The sequence below is a fragment of the Pinus tabuliformis genome, chromosome 4_2 (assembly GCF_031772625.1).
Source record: "Pinus tabuliformis cultivar Carrire ecotype Pingquan chromosome 4_2, CPIR1, whole genome shotgun sequence".
Lineage (NCBI taxonomy): Eukaryota > Viridiplantae > Streptophyta > Pinopsida > Pinales > Pinaceae > Pinus > Pinus tabuliformis.
The window spans coordinates 90,771,455-90,787,844 of NC_142304.1; the positions used below are offsets into that span (position 1 = coordinate 90,771,455).

The following is a 16,390-nucleotide window of genomic DNA, read 5'->3' on the forward strand; positions in this document are numbered from 1 at the left end:
ACTTGTACTTGTGATGTAGAGCAAATGATTCATGTTTGAATGATCCTTCAAAGCTCCAACAACGTGCCAATATATACGCATTGTTATTTGTTCATGCCTCCTCTTGGCCGATCCTTGTTTAACATCAACCAACACCCTCTCCTTTGTCTTTCCATGTGGTCGGCCTATCAGCCAACACTGCAAACGAGATTCTCCACTGTTGGCTTATTTCGATGAATGCCCATGTTGTCCACCATATAAACATGCTCGCTCAACACTTGTCCATAATATTTGCAAGTGTCGCTCTGTAGTTCTGTTTCGTTCGTGTGCACTTTTCCAACTAACCTTTGCACTTTACCTTTCATTCATTCACTTGCTTGTTTCAGTTATGCCAAGGACCGTAGGTCCTTACACACCCCAACGCATTTGCATGGGCACCCACACAGCACATGTCCCGACCTGCCCAAACGAAATTTGGGGTTTCCATGGGTGCACGAACCAAATGAAATTTGGGGTTTCCGTGGGTGCAAGATCCGAATGAAGGCATGAGGGAGCATCAGGAAAACGGGCCACATGAACATGTAGAAGACACACAGGTGATCTCGACCCAACATTTTTGGCATGGCCACGTGTGCCTGAGCACCCGCACATGGCACAACATGACCCGACCGGCCCTGGGCAAGCCAACCCGACATGCCCAAATGCATTTACATGGGCACCCACACATGACATGACACGACCTGACCTAAACAAAATTTTGGGTTTTCATGGGTGCGCAACCTAAACGAAATTTGGGGTTTCCACGGGTGCATGACCCGAACGAAGGCACAAGGGAGCGTCGAGCAAGCGGGCCGCACGAATGTGTAAAAGGCACACAGGGGGTCACGACTTAGCATTTTTGGCACTGCCACATGTGCCCGAGCACCCACGCATGGCATGACCCGACTTGCTCAAATGAAATTTGGGGTCTCCATGGGTGCACGACCTGAATGAAGGCACGAAGGAGCATCGGGAAAATGGGTCGCACGAATGTGTAGAAGGCACATGGGTGGTCACATATTAGCATTTTTTGCATGAACACATGTTCTCGAGCACCCACACATGGCACGACATGACCCGAAATGACTCGCTCGAATGCATTTGCACGAGCACCCACACATGACATGACCTAACCTGCCCAAACGAAATTTTTGGTTTCCATGTGTGCATGGCCTGAATAAAATTTGGGGTTTCCATGAGTGCATGACCTGAGAGAAGGCACGAGGGAGCATCGGGCAAATGGGATGCACGAACGTGTAGAAGACACATGGGTGGTGATGACTTAGAATTTTTGGCACAACCACATGCGCCTAGGCACCCACATACGACATGGCACGACCCGACCCACCCTGGGCGAGCCGACCCGACCCGCCCTGGGCGAGCTGACCTGACCCACCTGAATGAAATTTGGGGTTTCCATGGGTGCACGACTCAAACAAAGGCACGAGGTATCATCGGGAAAATGGGTCGCACGAACATGCAGAAGACACATGGGAGGTCAGGACTTAGCCTTTTCGGAATGGCCACATGTGCTCGGGCACCCACACACAGCATGACACGGCATGACCCAGCCCGCCCGAATGGAATTTGGGGTTTGAATGGGTGCACTACCCAAAATAAGGCACAAGGGTAGGAATATCTTTGACTCTAATACATAAATATACCTAGTGTTACATGCCCTTAAGGTCTTCAATAATTTTTTTTGACTCTTCGACTCACCTATAACACTTTAACATGTGCTAGGCCTATTTCAATGAGAAAGAAAATCAATGATAAATATAATAATATATAATAATATATATATATATATATATATATATATATATATATATATATTTCTTTTCTTGAATAAATACAAATATCAAAAGTACATTTATGAAGACCGAACCCAGTTACACTTTCTTCAACCTTAACTAGGGAGGTATTCATAAATCATTACAAGGTGTTTGGCTATTTTTAAATATTGAATATTTCACATAAGAGAAAGTGGATTGGCAACCCATCTGTTATAGCATCATATTAGCCAACATTGTTCATAGCAAGGCCTTAACTAACAACTTTATCTCTCATAAGATCAGACCACAATGTTGGCGAGGCCAATGGCTTATAAACACCTTAGTCATTATCTCTCAAGGTACATACCCGCCCAGGTGTTCCCTGAGTATGATCTTCTAGGACAATTCTTGTCTTGGCTTCCCAACCCTCAAATAATATCACTCCTCTTGTCTTCTCTTGTCTTGGATGCCCTACACATCCTCAAAGAGCATCAAATGTGAGATTATTACCAAATCCTCCCATTCTTTCTTGCCAAGTGAAGACAAGAATGTTGTGTCTATATCTTCCCCTTGTTTGAGGAAGACATGCCCAAGTTTCCTCTGACAAGGAACTGTCCCAAGCTCCTTTGTAGTTGGGAACTTGTTAGAACTCTCTCTTCTATGGACTTGTCCATTCATCAACAATGTCTTCTTCGTGGGTCCTTCAGCTGCTTGAACTTCTTCTTTCCTTTGATGTCATGAAGTCTTTGTTTGAACTTCTTCTTGGTAGGGTACCGTCCATCGATCACTTTCCCTCCTGGTTTGTCATGTCATTGCTCCCTTCATGGAAAGCGGCCTTCTTGATATATATCAAGTCCCTTTTTTCATCTAGCTACTCCTTTGTCATCTTGTCTATCCTTCATAATAGTTATCACATCGATGCTTAGTTGTACTTGCTTGTTCCCATACTTTGATTTAGTGGCCCTTCATGACTTCATCGTGATATTGCTTCAATATAAAATGGTGCTTTTGTTGGATGGCCTCTTCATCATGACATATTTGTAGAGTTGAATCGGTTATCTGCGCCTTACTATCTCCAAGGCCTTCATAGGTGTCAAGGATCCTTTGATATTTTTCATCCTTTTTCAAAGTTGCCATGCCTTCTTTCGAGAGATGTTGAGGAATCTTGTCAAATAGTTATTCTTTGTGACCACGATGTTCTTCACATGCTTGATCTCTTGCCTCATTTGCTTATTCTTGGATTGATTAGTCAACCACCTTATACTACTTATGAGAGCACTTCTTCATGTTGACCTTTACTCCATTGTAGTACATGCCTTCGAGCATATCATTGATGAAAGAGATCCTTTTCTTCTTTATCATGATTCTAGAAATTTTCATGACTCAATATATATGATGACATGACTTAAACTTTGATGCATACATAACTCATCTTGATTATGCTTTTATCATCTCAGCTTTATTTGATAGTTCTCCTTTGGTGTAGACTTTCTTGCTTCATCTCCTCTCACCTGTATATCATCCTTTCTTGAATCCCATAAATGGGACTCCTAAGGAGACATCTACCCCCTTACGTAGGAACCTTATTTTGAAGAGTGTATTAGGATCTTGAAGACCCTTACCTTGCAAACGTTTCTTCCTTTGATGATGGAGGCCTTCTAATAATTTTCATCATGATCAATCATTTTTTCATTGTGGATGAGACCCTATAATAGGTATGCTCCTTCTATGTGAATATCTTGAGCTATATCTACACCATGCTCCTATATTCTAGAAGATATCATTAACCATGCAATATGTTCTATTTCTATATGCTCCTATACTACTCAAAACTTGAAAGAAGAATTTAATCAAAGATGTTGACTTAGTAATGGGAAGATCTTCCTTATTTCACTTTTTGTCATCTTCTTTCACTTCTTGAGTTACATGAGCTTCTTCCCTTTTTCTCTTGTTGTTGTTGTCCTTCTTAAGTTTAGGACAATCCCTTTTGTATAGTCCATATTCTTGGCATCCAAATCATTGGACTTTGGACTTCTAGTAGTCCCAACTAATTTATTACTTTCCTTGCAAAAAGAAATTGAGGTATAGTGAACTTGCATTCTTCTTGATAGAGTTTGAGATGTAGTGAACTTGCTTTCTTCTTGAATACTTGATGGATTTCCTTCCTTAGATCTTGATGTTCTTCAAGTTTCTTACTTCAAATGGACTTGCTTGATGACTTGACTCATAGTGCATTTCACTTTTCAAGATGGTGTAGCTTGATGTAGGTCCCTCTTTGATTTGTTCTTCTTGTAGGTGCCTTTATACAAGGTTTTTATTCTTGCTTTATAGTCTTCCATGATGAATGATAGATGGTAGACCTTCTTTTCCTTGATGTGATTGAGACTTCTTGGCTTGATTCTTCAACCTTGCAGATGTTGTTGAGATTCCCTTTCCTTGATGTGTCACCTTAGCTTCGATACCACGTTGAAGAATCTGGGGCAATGGGGTATAGTGGGATTCTTCCAGACTTGATAACAATTTGTGAAGCTATTTTACAATTTATCTTGTTATCTTAATCTTCTTGTCTTCTTATTAATGCATGTGTGTTTACTTCATAAAACTGGTGCCAAAAACATAAGAGCAAGAACACAAGATGTTGGCTCTCTACCAGGGCAAATCCTCTCTCTCTCTCAGAGAGGAAAACCCTTTTGTAAATTTCTCTTATTGAAGCTTATTATTGGTCATTGCGAAGCCCTAAACCCTTGACAAGAATATCCTCCAAGCACAACTCAAGTCCTTCCTCCTCTCTGCACTATGTTTCTTCGGCACTTCGTTCCCCGACACTGTGTCCTTCTTTCAACTTTTGATAGTACTTGGAGGAATAGCTCTAGAAAAGACTCCAAACTTTGATCCTTAGAGAGATCCTTTACCAATAAAGAAACATTCATTATCTTGACCAACCGAACCTTTTTCTTGATGTGAGGTTGCAGACTCGATGTAAACCAAGTTTCCTACACCTGGGGTGATTTCCATCACGACGAGACATGGAAACCCCAAATTTCCCGCACTTTGGAGGCTCTGGAAAAGGCGGGACATGGAATCCCCGAGTTCCCCATAATATGGTGAATTTTGTCGAGGAGGGACTGGGAGACCCCATGTCACACTCCTATCCTAGTGGTAGTATTTCAACCACACATAAGAGGGTGCAGCATCGTCATAATTTTTCCTTTTACCAATACTTGAGTACACGGTCTACGCCTACTTCAACACTCAGTCAATTTTCCAATAAGTGTTCTTAACAATGCAGTGAAAATAACTTACCATCAATTTATCTTTTTCAATTATTCTTTCAACTCGTCATCTCATGTGTTCATGCTGCACTGCTCACGTCTTGCATGACACAACTCCACATCTGAACTGCAAACCTGTCTACCCAAATTTCCATTCTGCGGTTCCCAAACTCTGCTCGTTGGTGTGGTCCATAGTGAGGATGCATGGCTCGCATGCAGTGCAGCCTGCCTACCTAGTTGGTAACCTGCCCCGCTCTTCCTATCTACACTACCAAGTCTAACCCACCTGTTGTAATCCACTCACTGTTGTGGCCCTCTTACCCACGTCGTTCTCTTCCTTCTATTTTCTCCAAACTCCTTCCTTTGCACTTGTTCTGCACTATGGAAATCTGAGTTCGATGTCCCTTCATCGAACGTGATCCTCCTTACTTATACACATGCTTTCGCCCAAGGGCCGTGTCCCTCGAGGATAACAAGGGTCAGCTCCATCACCTGCCACATAACCTCAACACACCCCATTCCAACGAACCACTGCATCCCTTCATGTCCATCGTTGCACCCATGGGTCAGCTCCAACTCTAAGCTAATTACACCCATTGAATCACGTCGCACACCTGCCCGTGTCCTAACTCGTCCACACATGGTCACCTCTTTCATCCAGGCACCCAACAAGGGTCGCCTGCATGCCTTCCGCCGGTGACTTGCCCATCATGCACGTATCAAGGGGCGTGCACCCTGCCCAACACGGTGCGCCTACTATGAGTGCGCCCATCACCGTCGCACATAAGCGAATGTCATGCCAAGTCTTCGCATATAACCAAACACTCACCCAAGTCACATATAACCGAACGTGGGTGCCCATACTATGGGTTCAGTCTTTCGACTCTCTCGGGCGCTCCCAACTCCAATACCTAACACCCCAGCCCCCCCCCCCCCCCCCCATACATGGTAGAGGTTTCCGGCACGATGGGAGATGGAAACCCTAGATTTTGTGCACTTGGGTAGCTGTCATCATGGTGGGGCAGGGAAACCCTACTTTCCCCGCACTTGGACGGCTCCCGTCACAATGAGGCATGGAAACCCCAAGTTCTAGAGATAGACCAGGCAAGCAGTTTCCACCCCGCCGCAAAATGGAAACCCCGAGTTTGCAAGACTTGGGTGGTTCTTCATCGTTCCACAACATGGAAACCATGAGTTCCATAAACTTGGGTGATTTCGGTCGTGTTGTGACATGGAAACCCAAGTTCCCAGTACGAGGGCCGCAGTTTTCACCCGAGCGGGAGATGGAGACCCCAGAGGTTCCCGGAATTAGGCGGTTTCCATCATGCCACAAAATAGAAGCCACTAGATTCCGTGGGCTTGGGAGGTTCTCTGTCATTCCCCAGCATGGAAACCCGAGTTTCTTGCACCTAGGTTGTGGTTTCTGTCGTGGTGGGACATGGAAGACCCCGAGTTTCCCATAATTGGGTGGTTTCTATCATGCCACAGAATGGAAAGCCCCATGTTCGATAGACTTGGGCAGTCGTTCGCCATCATGTGATGACATGGAACCTGAAGCTCCCCAAAATTGGTCGGTCATTCCCTGTCATGTGATCACATGGAAACCAAAATCTCCACAAACTTGGGCGGCAGTTTTAGCCGTGGCACGAGCGACATGGGAACTCCGCTTTTCCCAGACTTGGGTAGCAATTCTTGTCATGATGTGAAATGGAAACCCTGTGTATCCACTGACTTGGGTAGTAATTTCCATCGCGCCTCGAAATGGGCAACCCGAGTTCCCCAGACTTTGGTAGCTTTTCGTCAACCCACAACATGGAAATCCGAAGTTCCACAGACTGTCGGGCAATTCAGGGTGTGTTGCGACATGGAAACCCCAAGATTCCTAGACGTGGGTGGTTTCCATCGATGGTTCCAAACATGCCGCAACATGGAAACCATGAGTTCCACAAACTTGGGTAGCAGTTTTGAAACACCCCAAGTTCCCCAGACTTGCAAGCTGGTTTGCATCGTCATGGAAACCCCAAGTTCCCTGCGTTGGGGCATTGTTGAAAACCTCGTGTTTCCATTGTGTCGTAAAATGTGGAAACCCACGGTTCCATCAAGGGTGGGACATGGAAACCCCAAGTTTCCCCAGACTTGGGCACCACCGTTTTCGGCTGTGGCACGACATGGAAACCCCAGGTTTCCCAGGCTCAGGCACCAGGGTAGGGCATGAAAACCCCAACTTTCCTTAGGCTTGGGCATCGCTAGTTTCGGTCGTGGCATGACATGGAAACCTGAAGTTTCCCAAGCTTGGGTGCCAGGGCATGACATGGAAACCCCAAGTTTCCATAGGCTTGGGCGCCGCTGGTTTTGGATGTGGCGTGACATGGAAACCCCAAGTTTCCCCAGGTTTGGGCGCCGGGGCGCAACTTGGAAACCCCAAATTTTTGGCACAACATGGAAACACCAAATTGTTTGCGCCAGGTAGAAGCCCCAAATTTTAGACGCCAAGTGGAAACTGAAAACTTTGGATGCAACATGGAAACCCAAAAAATATTTTGCGTTGGGCGGAAGCCCCTAATTTTAGGTGCCGGGTGGAAACCCCAAATTTTGGGTGCTGGGGCGTAGTATGGAAACCCCAATTTTTCCCATGCTTGGGCACATTTTTTGTCGCAATGTGGAAACCCCAAAATTCCCACCCCCAAGTAATAAAAAAGTATCGTCTAGAGGAAGAGGCAAAGGTGCGAGAGGAGGAGGGCTGTCTGGAATTGTTTGTGACAAGAGCGAAGCTCTAAATTGAGGCGACCAATGGCTGAATCTCAGTGGATTGTGGCAGCACGGCCACTCTGCCACTTAAAATGTCCCGTCACGTATTTAAGTCGTCTACAAATGATTCTTTTCAACGACCATTTGGAATTGAACTTCAAAGCTTCCTCGATCGATATGCTTCACGATCACGGTTTGCAAATGACACTCACCCTTGGGGGCGATAAAGCGACGCCCCCATTGTAGGTTGAGATACAGTCGAAGAGTGACATGCACCACTTCTAGCATGGATTTTGACTTAGAGGCATCCAGTCATAATCCGACACACGGTAGCTTCGCGTCACTGGCCTTTCAACCAAGAGTGATGACCAATTGTGTGAATCAATGGTTCCTATCATACTAATTTGAATTACTATTGCAGTGCAGTTCATCAGTAGGGTAAAACTAGCCTATCTCATGGTGGTCTAAACCCAGCTCATGTTCCCCATTGGTGGGTGAAAAATCTAACACTTGGTGAATTTTGCTTCACAACGATAGGAAGAGATGACATCGAAGGATCAAAAAGCAATGTCACTATGAACACTTGGCTGCCACAAGCCAGTTATCCCTATGGTAACTTTTTTGACACCTCTAGCTTCAAATTCCAAAAATCTAAAGGACTGATAGGCCACGCTTTCACAGTTTGTAATCATACTGAAAATCAAAATAAAATGAGCTTTTACCCTTTTTTTCCACACGATATTTCTGTTCTCGTTGAACTTATATTAGGACACCTGTGTTATCTTTTAATAGATGTGCCACCCTAGCCAAACTCCCCACCTAACAATGTCCTCTGCCTGGATCTACCCGCTGAAATGTGCCTTAAGGCTAAAAACAAGGATAGTGCCCCGTCTCCACCCTATGGAATAAATAAAATAATGTTAAAAGTAGTGGTATTTCACTTGTGCTGAAAACGGCTCCCAGTTATTCTACACCTCTCAAGTAATTTCACAAAGTTGGACTAGAGTCAAGCTCAATAGGGTCTTCTTTCCCCACTGATTCTGCGAAGCCTGTTCCCTTGGTTGTGGTTTTTCTAGATAGTAGATACAGATAGTGGGAATCTAATTAATCCATTCATGCATGTCACTAATTAGATGACGAGGCATTTGGCTACCTTAAGAGGGTCATAGTTACTCCTGTCGTTTACCCGCGCTTACTTGAATTTCTTCACTATGACATTCAAAGAACTGGGAAGAAATCACATTGTGTCAACATCCATAGGGACCATTGCAATGCTTTGTTTTAATTAAATAGTCGGATTCCCCTTGTCCGTACCAATTCTAAGTCGACTATTCAATGCCTAGGGAAAAGCCCCCGGCAGGGGGCATTCTATGCCCGTAGCCCATTCGGCATGCAACTGCTCACCCTCACCATGAGAGTAGCTCGGGAAGACTGTCGACAACCCATGAGCTGAGGGCATAGACCCCTAGGCCGAGCCCTCAGAGCCAATCCTTTTCCCAAAGTTACAGATCCATTTTGTTGACTTCCCTTACCTACATTGTTCTATTGACCAGAGGTTGTTCATCTTGGACACCTGATGCAATTATGAGTGTGACCGGGCATGAATGGTACTCAATGCTCCAAATTTTCAAGGGCTGTTGAGGACACACTGGACACTGCAAGATGTGTAGTTCTCTTATAGCTACTAGACCATATCTCTAGGTGAACCGATTCCATGGTGGGAAAGCTATTAAAAGGAAAATATAACTCTTCCCGAGGACCCCGACGACGTCTCCGGATTTCCTAACGTTGCCGCCCACCGCAATGTATTGGTTTGGGAATATTAACCCAATTCCCTTTTGATGCTTGTGCAGAGTGCACCCTTGATACAAGGCTTCCCCATCGCTTAGGATCGACTAACCCATGTCCAAGTGCTTTTCACATGGAACCTTTCCCCACTTTAGTCTTCAAAGTTCTCATTTGAATATTTGCTACTACCACCAAGATCTGCACCTGGGGCTGATCCACCCAAGCTCATGCCCGAGGTTTCTCAACTAACCCCACGTCCTCCTACTCATCAGAGCCAGGAAATTTCTCCTACGGTCGAGTATAGGTTGTGCACTTCAATGCCATCCATTTTTGGGGCTATTTGATTTGGTAGGTGAGTTGTTACACACTCCTTAGCGGATTTCGACTTCCATGACCACAGTCCTACTGTCTTAATCAACCAACACCTTTTGTGGGATATATGTTAGCATGCAATTTAGCACCATAACTCGACTTTCGGTTCATCCCGCATCGCTAGTTCAGCTTACCAAAAATGGCCCACTTGGAGCTCTTGATTCCACGGCGCAGATCAATGGAGCAGCCGCACCCTCTTACCTATTTAAAGTTTGAGAATAGGTCGAGGGAATTACGCCCTCGATGCCTCTAATCATTTCCTTTACCTGATAAAACTTGCATGCGAGCTATAGCTATCCTGAGGGAAAATTCGGAGGAACCAACTACTAGATGGTTCGATTAGTATTTCACCCCTATACCCAAGTCAGACGAATGATTTGCACGTCAGTATCACTACGAGCCTCCACCAGAGTTTCCTCTAGCTTCACCCTACTCAGGCATAGTTCACCATCTTTCAGTTCCCAACAGGTGTGCTCACGCTTGAACCCTTTGCATAAGCTCAAGGTCGGTCGACAATGCACCCCATAGAGAGGGGATCTCTCCCGTCCGCTTCCTTGCGCCTCTCAGGTTTTCAAACACATCGACTCGCACACATGTTAGACTCCTTGGTCCGTGTTTGAAGACAGGTCAAATGGAAGGCCCACCAACCAACAACACAAGCGCACAGGTGCACTTGACCCACCACAAGGGCGCACGCTTCATTCCTCGACCACCACAACTGTAAACCAACAGGCAGTAATCCACCCGTGCTTGTGATGATGGAGCAGCCCGTGTTGGTTTGCACCTTAAGTCGAGCGGTAGACCAACCTGAGCCATTCCACATTCGACCGAGATGCATCGACAGCCTCCATCCGCTTCCCTCCCAGCAATTTCAAGCACTCTTTAACTCTCTTTTCAAAGTCCTTTTCATCTTTCCCTCACGGTACTTGTTCACTATTGGTCATTCATCCGTATTTAGCCTTGGATGGAATTTACCACCCAATTAGGGTAGCATTTTCAAACAGCCCGACTCACTGACAATGCCTCATGATGTGGTAGGGCCCCAGCCTGACGGGGTTGTCACCCTCTCAGGCGCCCCCTTCCAAGGGACTTGGCCTAGGTCTACTAATGAGGGCACTTCTACAGACTACAATTCAGGAGATGCTGTCACCCGATTTTCAAGCTAGTCTCTTCCCGATTCGCTCGCCGCTACTAGGGGAATCCTTGTAAGTTTCTTTTCCTTAGCTAATTATATGCTTAAATTCAGCGGGTGTTCTTGTCTGAGATGAGGTCATAAAGTTGGAGCTAAATCCATCCTACCCAATGGGAGGACAAAAGAGAGCAAAGCAATTTTGAATGAAGCTACACAAAGCCCACATCAGCCAACACTGACTACCCATCCAAGGGGACAAGATCACCACTTGCCAATGCATGCCACGAAACATCAATTGAGGTATTTGAGCCAACTGCACCACATTGGGCATGGACGACCAGCTCTGTTGCTCCATAACATATTGTAGGGAGTGCATTTGAATGGGATGCAACGCCCAGGTAAATGTGCCCTTGACCAACGCCTCGGGTTCAAATTTCATTCAAAAATGTGATGATTCACGAGGTTCTCCGATTCACACTAAGTATCACACTTCGCTACGTTCATCATCGTAACAAGAGCCGAGATATTCATTTCCACATATTACCGAAAAATCTGCCACAACACTGAATAGGGGCATCCCCCACAACAAATGTAAGGCTAAGGGCCAAAAGGAGGAAAGGAAGAAAAATGCAGGAATGAAAGAGAAACAAAGGTGTCTACCCCCATCACAAGGGGAGGTTCAAACAGAGAACAATCTCCTCGAGCCCCATTCCCTTGCAAAAATGGGGGAAATGCATGGAACAATAATCAAGAAGGACTAGGGTGGCCACCTCGGGAGCTCTCATTGCTTTTAGTCCTTCTCGAACACCAATCCACAACAATTCCCCCTTTTCTTCGTAAAGCTAGGGACTAAAATGAAGAAGGGAAGAAAACAAGCTGAAAGAAATAGAGATCAAACATGGCTACCAGCTCACAAGGGGAGGCTCAAACAAAGAACAAGCCTCCTAAGCCATGTGCCTTTGCAAAAAGGGGGGAATTAAAGGGGACAACGATCAAGAAGGACTAGGGTGGCCAACCCATGAGTTCACACCACATTTCATCCTTCTCGAACACCAATCCACAACAATCCCACCTTTTCTCCGTAAAGCTAGGGGCCAGAAGGAAGAAGGGAAGAAAACAACATGAAAGAAAGGGATATCAATTATGGCTACCGGCTCACAAGGGGAGGCTTCAAATAGAGAACAAGCTTCCCCAACCTCGTGCCTTGGAAAAAAGGGGGGAACTGCAGGGGATGACAATTGAGAAGGACTAGGGTGGCCACCCTAGGAGCTCGCACTATGTTTCATCCTTCCCGAACACCAATCCACAACAATCCCACCTTTTCTTTGTAAAGCTAGGGGCCAAAAGGAAGAAGGGAAGAAAACAACATGAAAGAAAGAGAGATATCAAACGTGTCTACCGACTCACAAGGGGAGGCTCAAATAGAGAACAAGCTTCCCAAACCCGTGCCTTCGCAAAAAGCGGGGAACTACAGGGGACGATGATCGAGAGGGACTATGGTGGCCACCCCCAGAACTCGAACGGCTTTTCATCCTTCCTGAACACCAATCCACAACAATCCCACCTTTTCTCCGTAAATCTAGGGGCTAAAAGGAAGAAGGGAAGAAAACAACATGAAAGCAAGAGATATCAAATGTGGCTACCAGCTCACAAGGGGAGGCTCAAATAGATAACAAGCTTCCCAAACCCTGTGCCTTCGCAAAAAGGGGGGAAATGCAGGGGACGACGATCGAGAAGGACTAGGGTGGCCACCCCAGGAACTCACACTGCTTTTCGTCCTTCTCGAACACCAATCCATAACAATCCCACCTCTTCTCCATAAAGATAGGGGCAAAAGGAAGAAGGGAAGAAAACAACACCAAAGAAACAAAGATCCCAAGAAAAGAGAGAAGCTCAATAGCACGCTGAGTAGATGTATGCTAACCAAAAAGAAATCAAATGAGGAACCCAATCAAAAAGCATTCCACCCCTTCACACCCTCCCACATACATAATGGCACAACACTCTTTCTAGCTTACAACATAACAAGCAACAATCAAACAACCAAGCAAATAAATCACAGCCTAAACTTGACCACTAAAAAATACAAGGGCCACGATGAGACCAGTGTTTGGATCACGTTACTGAGAGGTAAACAACCCCCTAACCCAGCACAAGGTTTCAAATGAAAAATAGACTACTAATAACAAACCAACCCCGTTGTTGCACCCCTCTGTGTACAAAACACCCAACAACCTCTCCAGTGAGAAAGTCAACGAGCATCAAGAATCAAACTCCAAAGAGGCATTGTCACGGGCCAACGCTCAATGCTGGAGAAATCCATGGGCCACTAATACATCGGTGGTGCAAGGCCACTAAAGAGAGGGACATCCATAAAGTTCACACCATGAAACAAAGAAATGACCAAGTCCCACAAAAAACCAACAATCCAAAGGGAGGAACAAATACACAACTCGCTACTTCTTTTTTCTTAGAAGGGGGGTGGCTCATGAGAGGATGAGGAATTCCCTCGATGGCAAAGGCATGAGATAAGATTGCCACCATCGTGCCCATTGGCGGGAAAAATTGCGATCTCGATGGAGCTCAGACCAAGGGAGGGGTTGTTTATTACCTAGATAGCCAACCATTCCATGAGGGCATATCGAGGAACGGTCGGGAGGACTAGGGTGGATAGCCCAATAGGTTGAACCGCTCTTCATCCATCCCATACTAACCCCACCACGACAATTTCCCCTGATGAAAGGTTTGAGCTACCAGGCATGCACGCAACCACTCCCTCGACCCAAACACTAGAAAAGAAGCTCACCCAAGCAACACATCAACCACTGCCGCCTTTTCGAGAGAACCAACTATGGAAGCCCACACCCTTGGCCCATGCCTTCCAATGAAAAAAATACCGAGCACTGCTGTTATGAATGACTCTAAATTTATCCATTGTATTTACCAAGCACCTCAACTACATCAACCATGCCCAGCTGAATAGATTGTTTGAAGGGATCCCAAGAAATAAGATTTTTAACCCCCTACAAAAACACATTGGGGGAAAGAAAAACAAAGGATGGATGGGACAAGCACAAGCATGGATTGCAAGCACACACATGAAAAAACAAGCGTTACCTCAAGACAAGAAACCAACAATGTTCCCGCCAAACACCAAACCTGCTCCCCTAGAGACACACCACACAGTCCCACATTGCAATCAAAACCCAACCAACCCGAACCAAAAAAGAAAACCCCTACTATCAATGATCCTACTGCAGGTTCACCTATGGTAACCTTGTTACGACTTCTCCTTCCTCTAAATGATAAGGTTCAATGAACATCTCACGACATTGACGGCGGTGAACCACCATCATCGACGCAATCCAAACACTTCACGGATCATTCAATTGGTAGGAGCGACAGGCGGTGTGTACAAAGGGCATGGATGTAGTCAACACAAGTTGATGACACGTGCTTACTAGGAATTCCTCGTTGAAGACCAATAATTGCAATGGTTTATCCCCATCATGATGCAATTTGATAATATTTCCCGATCCTCTCGAACTAGGAAGAAAAACTCGTTGGCTGCATCAGTATAGCATGTGTGCAGCCCAAAACACGTAAGGGCATCACAGACCTATTATTGCCTCAAACTTCCATGGCCTAAATGGCCATAGTCCCTCTGAGAAGCTAGCCGCGAAGGGGAACCTCTGTGTAGCTAGTTAGCAGGCTGAGGTCTCATTTTTTTATCGAAATTAACCAGACAAATCACTCCACTGACTAAGAACAACCATGCACCACCACCCATAGAATCAAGAAAAAGCTCTCAATTTGTCAATCCTTACTATGTCGCGACCTGGTAATTTTCCCCATGTTGAGTCAAATTAAGCCACAAGCTCCACTCCTAGTGGTGCCCTTCCATCAATTCCTTTAAGTTTTAGCGTTGCCACCATACTCCCCCCGGAACCCAAACACTCTAATTTCTCAAAAGGTGTTGGCAGAGTCCTTAGAGAAACATCCGTCGATCCCTAGTCGACATCGTTTATGGTTGAGACTAGGATGGTATCTGATCATCTTCGAGCCAACAACTTTCATTCTTGATTAATGAAAATATCCATGGAAAATGCTTTCACAGTGGTCCGTCTTTCATAAATCGAAGAATTTCACCTCTAATAATGAAATACGAATGCTCTCGATAGTCCCTATTAATCATTACTCCGGTCTTGAAGGCCAACACAATAGGACCAGACTCCTGTCACGTTATTCCATGCTAATGTATTTAGAGCATAAGCTTTCTTTGAGCACTCTAATTTTTTCAAAGTAACAGCACTGGAGCCGCGACCCAACCAATTAAGGTCAGGAGCATGCCGCTGACAAAAGGGACGGAAGGGCAAGCGCATACCGAGTAGGCGGATCGACCTTTACAACCCAAGATCCAACTACGAGATTTTTAACTGCAACAGCTTAAACATATGCTATTGGAGCTGCAGTTACCGCGACTGCTCACACCAGACTTGCCCTCCAATGGATCCTCATTAAGGGATTTAGATTGTACTCATTCCACTTACCAGACTCGATGAGCCTAGTATTGTTATTTATTGTCACTACCTCCCCATGTCATGATTGGGTAATTTGTGTGCCTGCTGCCTTGGATATGGTAGTTGTTTCTCAGGCTCCCTCTCGGGAATCGAACGCTAATTCTCTGTCACCCGTCACCACCATGGTAGGCCTCTATCCTGCCATCGAAAGTTGATAGGGTAGAAATTTGAATGAAGCATCGCCAACGCGAGGGCTGTGTGATTCATCGAGTTATCATGATTCACCAGAGAAGTGGGAAAGCCCACACCGGACTTTTATCTAAAAAATTCATCCCTTCCAAAGAGTCAGGACTTGGTGCATGTATTAGCTCTAGTATTACTATGGTTATTCGAGTAGTATGGTACCATCCAAAAAACTATAACTGATTTAATCAGCCATCCGCAATTTCACTGTTAGAAATAGTTCATACTTAAACATGCATCGCTTAATCTCCCACTTAAAAGGGAATTTCAGGCACTCTATTACCAAGAACTAATCTAAAAACCCATCAAGTCAAAGAGATATCAAAATATCATGTAAAAATTTTATGCCTTGCACCTCTTGCATCCCAAGAAGGAAGCACACGCAACATGCCAAGGACACGGTGAACAAATGGGTAGACCTGTTGAACCACAACGCACCAAGGCCACTTCGGAGTTTGCAACCACATCCCAACCAACAAGAAAACAAGAAATCACTCACCCACTCCCTTAGAAATGCCTCCA

The 16,390-nt window shown here is 45.3% G+C and overlaps 1 non-coding gene and 2 pseudogenes across 1 annotated transcript; all 3 read right to left on the bottom strand.

The window, feature by feature from the left end:
* Positions 1-7,838: 7,838 nt before the first annotated feature.
* Positions 7,839-11,246, bottom strand: LOC149168404 (25S ribosomal RNA). The gene has a single exon (XR_016259982.1). It is a non-coding gene; the product is annotated as a 25S ribosomal RNA (ribosomal RNA).
* A 247-nt stretch (positions 11,247-11,493) lies between these two features.
* LOC149168405 (5.8S ribosomal RNA) lies at positions 11,494-11,647 on the bottom strand (annotated as a pseudogene).
* Positions 11,648-14,348: 2,701 nt separating this feature from the next.
* Positions 14,349-16,149, bottom strand: LOC149168406 (18S ribosomal RNA; annotated as a pseudogene).
* Between the last annotated feature and the right edge of the window lie 241 nt (positions 16,150-16,390).